Source organism: Lichenostomus cassidix, chromosome 20 (assembly GCF_008360975.1).
Source record: "Lichenostomus cassidix isolate B80296 chromosome 20, HeHo_3.0, whole genome shotgun sequence".
Taxonomy (NCBI): domain Eukaryota; kingdom Metazoa; phylum Chordata; class Aves; order Passeriformes; family Meliphagidae; genus Lichenostomus; species Lichenostomus cassidix.
The window spans coordinates 14349725-14357336 of record NC_139500.1 but is presented as its reverse complement, the minus strand read 5'-3'; positions in this window follow the sequence as shown (position 1 = coordinate 14357336).

Sequence of the window (7612 nt, the reverse complement as noted above, 5' to 3'; positions counted from 1 at the left end):
TGCTGCAGATATGCATGTCTGAAGTCGTGGCAAGCTGCTTTTCTCTCCTTATTGCTGCGCCTTGATGTAAAAACTTCCCGAACTTTCACTCAGGACACACAGGAGCCATCTTTGTGCCACACCCCACCCCTCAGACACCTCCCCAGGCCTACTACAACAGCTTCTGAGGGGTCCAAATTTCTCCTAGATGTTAAAAACACTTCACTGATGTTTTGGGCCAATCAAAACCACCACATCCATGCATTGTCAGATTTCTTCAAGTGTAATTAAATCCCGAATTCATAGAAGAAGACGAGGAAGCACTCGGACTGGAGGTATGATCAAATCCAAGGCCAATGTTAACAAAGGCAAAAATTTGTAAAGGAGTTAATACAAAGCAGTGGATTGGGATGAAATTAGGGGCAGTGGAATGAACCGGTATTTGCCCGAATTCCACATATTGAATTTTTAAAATTGGAAACAAAAGGGTAAAGGCAGGATTGGAGAAGAAAGGGGGGAGAGTAAAGGAAATGCTAAAAAAAAAAAATGGGGAAAATTGTGCACTGAACTTCAAAGAAGGAAATGGAGTGGCATGAAGTGAAGTGCATGGCAAAGCACCAAACCTTGCCAAATTGATCCTCAATGAAATTGCCGGATGTCCTAGGTTGCAATGAAGATGTAGTTAAGTATTCTATTACCACCAGCTGTGGGCCTTTAGCTGCTATCAGCCGCTAATGACCCACTCTGGATGACAGGCAATGGGCCATCCGTTAGCTGTTATCACCTGCTAATGACCCACCCCGGATGACAGGCAATGGGCCATCAGGGACCCACCGTGTGACTCATGGACTTATCTCATCCCATTGTGAGATGCTCTGCCGAGGAGGAGGAGCCAGGTGTTCCCACCTGGATATATCCTGGCCTTGGAACTGCCTGAGCTAGCCCTGTCTACTGGGTTCCCAGAGGACAAGAGCTACCACTGGATCTTCAGCTGGAGACTAGACCTTCACAGGATCACCGCTTCAACTGGACTACTTCAGTTGGACTGCTACTACCACCCTAACAGGGTGTTAGGTTGTATCCGACTTTGTCAGTGCTTTTCCTTGTATTATTTCACTTATTTTTAATTTCAGTCTTGACTTGTGATCTCCCACTGGTTTGTTTTCAAACCAATACACAGAATTTCATGAAGGGTAATGAAATCCTGAATTAGAGAAGAAGAGGAAGAGGCACTCGTGAGAGGATATATGATCAAATACAAGGCCACTGATAACCAAGCTAAATATTTGGAAGTGGAGCGAATACAAAGCAGTGGATTTGGATGAAATGAGGGGCAGTGGAAAGAACCGGTATTTATTTGCCCAAATTCAACTGATTGAATTTTTAATATCAAAAACAAAAGCGTAAAGGCGATACGGTCTCAGGATTGTAGAATGACCAAATCCTTGAAAGGTTTGGCTTTGACAGATCCCTTAAGATGATCTCACTCCAACCTGAGCAACCTCCCAGCAGACCGGGATGCACAGGACCACCTCTAAGCTGGCCCTGGATGTTTCCAGGCCTGGGGCATCCACAGCCTCTCTGCACAGCCTGTGTCAATGTTTCAGCACTCTCTCTGGCAGAAAAATTTCTAATTTAGATCAGACCCTAATTGAGCTCCTCAGTTCCCAGCAATCCTCCCTTCTCCTCTCGCCTCAGGCACTGCTGAACACTCTGTCCCTATCTTTCCTCTGGGCCCCTCCAGGTCCTGCATGGCCATAGTGAGGCCTCCCTGGGGCCTTCTCTTCTGCAGGCTTAGCACCCCCAAATCTCTCAGCCTTTCCTCAGAGCAGAGGGACTCCAGCACTTGCAGCATCTCCATAACCTGCTCTGAACTCCCTCCAATAGTCCCAACAGGTCCTTCCTGTGCTCAGGACCCCAGAGCTGGGAGCAGGGATGAGCCCTGCAGGGGCTGCAGCTTCTTGGGCAATGGCAGGGAATTTGGTGTTCTCTCTGAAGAGGAAGTAAATACCCTGTGGGGCTGAGGGATAAAATCAAAGCAATCAAGCCTGTGCTGAGCAGAGTTCTGCTGCCAGCAGCAGCTCCCTGTGGAGTCTGCAGGGATCCATCAGGAGCAGATCCCAGGTGTCCCCTTGCCCTGGACCCCACCCCATAGCTGTGCTGGAATTTGCCTCTACAGATATCAAGTGTGTCCAGAAACACACAGGGACAGAGGGACCTCTGTCAGTGGAATCTCCCCATGCACAGAGACCCCCAGCCCTGGGGTGGCCATGCCAGCACCCCCAGAGACCTCCAGCCCCAGGAACATGGAGCAAACCGAAACCTCAATGATGCATATGGTGCTGTCTTGGTTTGAAAGACAGGTGTCTCCCAAAAGAGGTTGAAACCCTCCCTTAGAACAAAGAATGTGATTTTTCTTTTTTCCCTCCCTCCGAATTATTTAATTTTGTAAATCAAGGGCTGTCAGGCAAAAGTATGGGAAAAAAGGAATATCAGTTCTTTACTAGTATCTATAAACAAACAATAACAATAATAGCAACCACAACTAGAACCAGAAAACCAATAGCAGGTAACTTGGGAGCTGCCAAGCCTTTTCCCATGTGGTGTAATCACGGTTGCAAGCAGCAGGGGCGCTGTTGAGCTCCCGGCCGGGCAGGGCAGGTGCAATGACTCCCTAGCGGCTGCAGGTGGCGCTGTGGCGCAGGGTCAGGTCAGCCCCAGGCAGCTTGATGATGGCGGACAGGCTGAAGAGCAGGCAGCCAGGCAGCTCGGAGCGGCAGAAAGCAGGGAGGCAGGATCAGGCACTGGCTCCCTCCCGGCTAGCAGCGAGGTAGCAAAGATTTCTGCAGTCACAGCAGACGCCGCGGTCTCGTGCGGCAGAGGGCAGGGGCAGGCAGCAGAGGCAGCCGGACTCTCCCGGCAGCAGCTGCGGGAAAACGCAGCCCGGGGAAACGCGCCCTTCCCAGTGGGAAGAAAAGTTGAATCAAAGCTCACCCAGCCAGGAGAGAAGAGAAACAGGGCACAGTTGGATTTCCTCTGGTAGCAGCTGGAAAGCAAAGAGCCAGCAGCCTCTACCCTCAGCGTCCGAACCACAAGAGCCGGTTCCCAGGGCCGGCTCTTCCCTTACCGTGCCCTGCCCAAAAACCTAGCTTTTGTCTTTTACAAAAGACTTGATCGCTCTAAACATCGGACTATTTGTTGCTTAGTAACAGGAATGGGAAGAAATTCTCAATCCCCGACAGGTGCCTTTTGGACTTCCAGTGACGGAAGTGTCAGTGCAAGAGGAGCTGCCTTCTGGTGCAGACCAGCTGGCCATCCTGAAGGGCACTGGGCAGCTCTGCAGGGATTGAGAGTTGCTGCGGGATGCTGAGTCCCAGGGCAGTATGAGGAAGTAGCCAGTCGTGGAAAACAGCCATGGTTCCTCCCAGGTGCCCTGGCTCCCCATTCCTTCTCACTGTTCAGATCCTCTGCTGTTTTTTCCAGTGCCTGGGGATGGCATCACCCCCTCATTGTTCGGGTTGTGTGGTGAGGCACTGGAGGCTTTCCCCGGTCTCTGCACCTTGCAGAGAGTGTGTGGATGAGGTTTGTTTTGGTGGAGAACAAAGAGATGCCACATCTAAAACAGAGCTTTTCACTCATTTCCAGCTTCAAGCCCCAGCACTTTCAGGGACCTGCTGCAGTCCACTGAGGGCTGAGCATTTTTCATGATTCCATGTCGCTATTGAGCAGCTAGCAGAGAAAACAACCCAGTTCTCAGTGGCAAGAAGGAAAAAGACATTTATTGTTTTGATTTCATCATATATATAGAGTTTTCAAAGGTCACCCAGATTGGTCAGTCAGAAACCTCCCCCTAGGCCAGATTGGCCAGGCCTGCACCGTCCAAATCATGGGACACTGTTTTTAATAACATCCAAACTTTATCTTTATTTATAAAACACAAAAGGAATTCTCATGGGAAAGACCTGTGCTAGCCACAATTCCTTACCTAGCATAGCTGCCAGAGACCACTTTGGGGCCCACAGCTGCACTCCGGGACTCAGTAGGGCATTTTGGAATACATGGAATGGAATTTGGAGTCTGTCAAGGAAACTGTGGGGCTCTGCAGATAAAATTCAAGGCACATGGGGACATTTTGGGATACCAGGGATACAATTTGAGGCCCTCTGCACAAAATCTGGGGCCCTGTGCCTGCAATGTGGGGCCAAGTGGGCTATTTTTGGGTGGCAGGGATGTGATCTGGGGCCACTGTGCAAAGTTTGGGAGCTGTGACATCCTCTGGGGGAGGCAGCCAACCCCCACAGCTACTCACACCCCAATGCTCTCCCTAGACCTGCCACCCTCCATCCCACAGAGTTGCTGACACATCAACTGCCAAAACCAACCATGATTGTCACTGAAATGCCACCTCAGCAGGTCTGGAGTTGGGGGGACTCAAGGATGAGGAGCACTGGGGCTGCTGTGGAGAGGTTTGAGGGCAATGCTCATGATCTGGAGCAATTTTGGGGTCTGGGATTGTCCCTGGGTGAGCTTCTGGGCTTGTGGTGGCCACCACAAAGGGGTTGCTGACTGCGCCTCCTGGGGCTGGGGGGACAAAATGGTCACAGTATGGGGTAACATGCGGGGGACACGGGCATAGCTTTGGCTGGAGAAGAGAAGTTTTTGGAGTGACCTCAAAGCCCCTGCCAGTGCCTGAAGAGGCTCCAAGAAAGCTGGAGAAGGACTATGGACAAGGGCCTGGAGTAACAGGACAAGGGTTAATGGCTTCCCACTGACAGAGAGGAGGATTAGATGGGATATTGGGAAGAAATTCTTCCATGTGAGGGTGGTGAGGCCCTGGCATAGGCTGTCCAAAGAAGCTGTGGCTGCCCCATCCCTGAAACCATCCAGACTGTGTGCAGCTTGGAGCAAGCTGGGATAGTGGAAGTTGTTGGGCTTGTTGATGACAGTGTCTCTTGAAGATTTTGTTCTCAACCTTGGCTCCCAGGAAGAAGCAAGACAGGAGAGGGGCCTCGTAGCCCCTGGGCCTTGAAGCTCTGAAATGACTTTGGTCTTCCTAGCTAGGGGAAAGGGCAGGCAAAAGTACTGGCAAGGTTACAAATATAGGAAAGAGGCAAAAATCACTCCGACATCACTCCCCACTTTGGTTTTAGATGCTAGGGAGTTTTTTTGGGGGGTTTTTTTGGGTTTTTTTGTTTGTTTGTTTGTTTGTTTGTTTGTTAGGTGTTTGGGGGGGGTTTGTGTGTTTTTGCGGGGTTTTTTTGTGCTATGTTTTGTTTTTGGGGTTTTTGCGGGGGTTTTTTGTGCTTTGTTTTGGTTTTGTTTTTGGGGTTTTATTGTCTTTTGTTGTTGCTTGTTTTTTGGTTTTTTTGGGTTTTTGTTCTTTGTTTTTTGTTGCTTTATATTTTTTGTCCAGGCCTCAGTCAGTAACTATGAAGTAAGTGTACCAAAGGCATATTAAAGGTGCAGTGAGCTTTTGGAAAGCTCCTTGATGTAGAATTGGAGTTTGTTTCCAAATTTGAATGAAATCCTTCTTCATTTTTTCTCTTGGATTTCCATAAGACCTTGTGTTAAGAAGGGTAAGGCTAGTAGGCAATGAAGAGCCATTTTGTTTCGTAAAACTCTAATAGACAAATGATGGACTTGTTGTAAGGCTGCAATTGTGTCTGAAATTCGCTTTACAAGATGTTCAGTCATCCTTCACAGGACCAAATGTTCTGTTTGGAATGACAGCCTCGAGGGCACGGGCTTGATCTTGATTTAGGGGGCCAAACTTACCAGACCTCATGGTTACATATTGGATACCATTTGTGCAAGTGGTTCTTGTGGTGAGCTTTTGGATAAGTTTTGGATGAAAGTTATATGCCAATTTGGGGGCTCAATCTGAATCATGGTTCCAAAGTGTGCAGATGACAGGCATAAAAAGAGCAATGGAAGTGGCATGATCATGTTTTGGATGGGTTTTTGTCTTCTAGTTGTTCCAGGAGCAGAGGTTTTCTTCCCTCTGGAGCAGTGAATGGCGGCTTCTCTGTCCGTAACTTTGCCTTCGGTGATGCTTGTCAGGACCTGAAATGGTCCTTTTGACTTTGTTTCTAAAGTCCCTGATTTTCCCTTTTGCAGAGATTCAGTCTCCAGCCTGGACCACATGGGCAGGTGTGTCTGGAGAATGGGACGAATCTGCGCAGCTTCTGCAAAGTGGAACTTCAAAGCTGTTCGATACCTTGGCAAGGTAAGCTACTTTCCTAGCTGGGCACTTTTCTTGTCATAGACATCATTTGACCTGCATGGCCTGCCATGCAATAAATATTTCATAAGGACTTCCATTGCCTCTCCGCCTCGGTTGCATGTGGATTTTCAGGAAGGCTAGAGGCAAGGCCTGAACATACGTCTTTGTTGGAAGCTGGGGAAGTTGGAATTTTTCCTCTATCTTGTTACTAGGAGACAAATGGCTGGGTGCTCAGAGCTATTAAGTCTTTTGTAAGAGCCAAAGACTCTGGGCTCTGCGTGGTGTGGAAAGGAAGCCCTCCTGGCAGGACGTGGGACTCCAGGAGGAGAGCAACTGCTTTTAGCTCCTGGCTGCAACCGTGGGAGATCCAACTGTGCTCTGCCTTCTCCTTCTGGCTGGGGAAAAAGGCATGGGATTCACCCCCTTTCCCCACCGGGAGTGCACGTTTTGTCAGCTTCGTTTTCGCAGCAGCTGCAGGGGAGTCCAGCTGTCCCTGCCGCCCGCCCCGTTTCGCCACATGAGACTGCGGCATCTGCTGTGACTGCAGAGTCCCTGCTACCTCGCTGGCTAGCCCCCTGCCCCTGCCAGCCCCCTTCCCCTGCTGCCCCGCTTTGCTACCCCGAGCTGCCTGGCTGCTTCTCAGCCTGCCCCCCATTACCAGCTGCGTGAGGCTGACCTGACCCTGCTCCACAGCGCCACCTGCAGCCGCTCGGCAGTCATCACACCTGCCCTGCCCGGCCGGGAGCTCAACAGCGCCCCTGCTGCTTTCGACTGTAATTACACCACAAGGGAAAGTGCTCAGCAGCTCAAAAAGTCATCTTTGATGGCTTCTGGTTTTGTTTGTTGTTGTTACTCTTGTTATTGCTTGTTTACTCTGCTATAGATACTAGTAAAGAACTGTTATTCCTTTTCCCATACCTCTGCCTGAAAGCCCTTGATTTCAAAATTAAAATAATTCGGAGGGAAGGAAGATTGCATTCTCTGTTCTAAGGGAGGGTTCCACCTCTCTTAGCAGGCACCTATCTTTCAAACCAAGACAGTCTTGGATGGTTTTCACCAATTGGACTCGTCAGCGTTTTGAGGGTTCCATTCACACCCTTACCCCCTTGTCTGGGGCAAGCAAGGAACGGATGGATCCCAAGCAATTTCCAAAAGCTGAGGAACTTTTCTGATCACTGCAGGGGGGGCCGAGGCCAAAGGAAGCCCGAGCCTTGGAATGATAGGGTTGAGCGAAGCTTTCAGCAGCTACCTTGCTGCATCAGTGCCACAGGGGTGGGTTTCAGACCGTCTCCTCCAAGTGTTCATCTGACACCAGTTCCATGTGTGTCAGGACAGCGTGTCTTGAAGATTTTGTTCTCAACCTTGGTTCCTGACAGGATAGGGCTCTCGTAGCCCCCGGGCCTTGGAGCT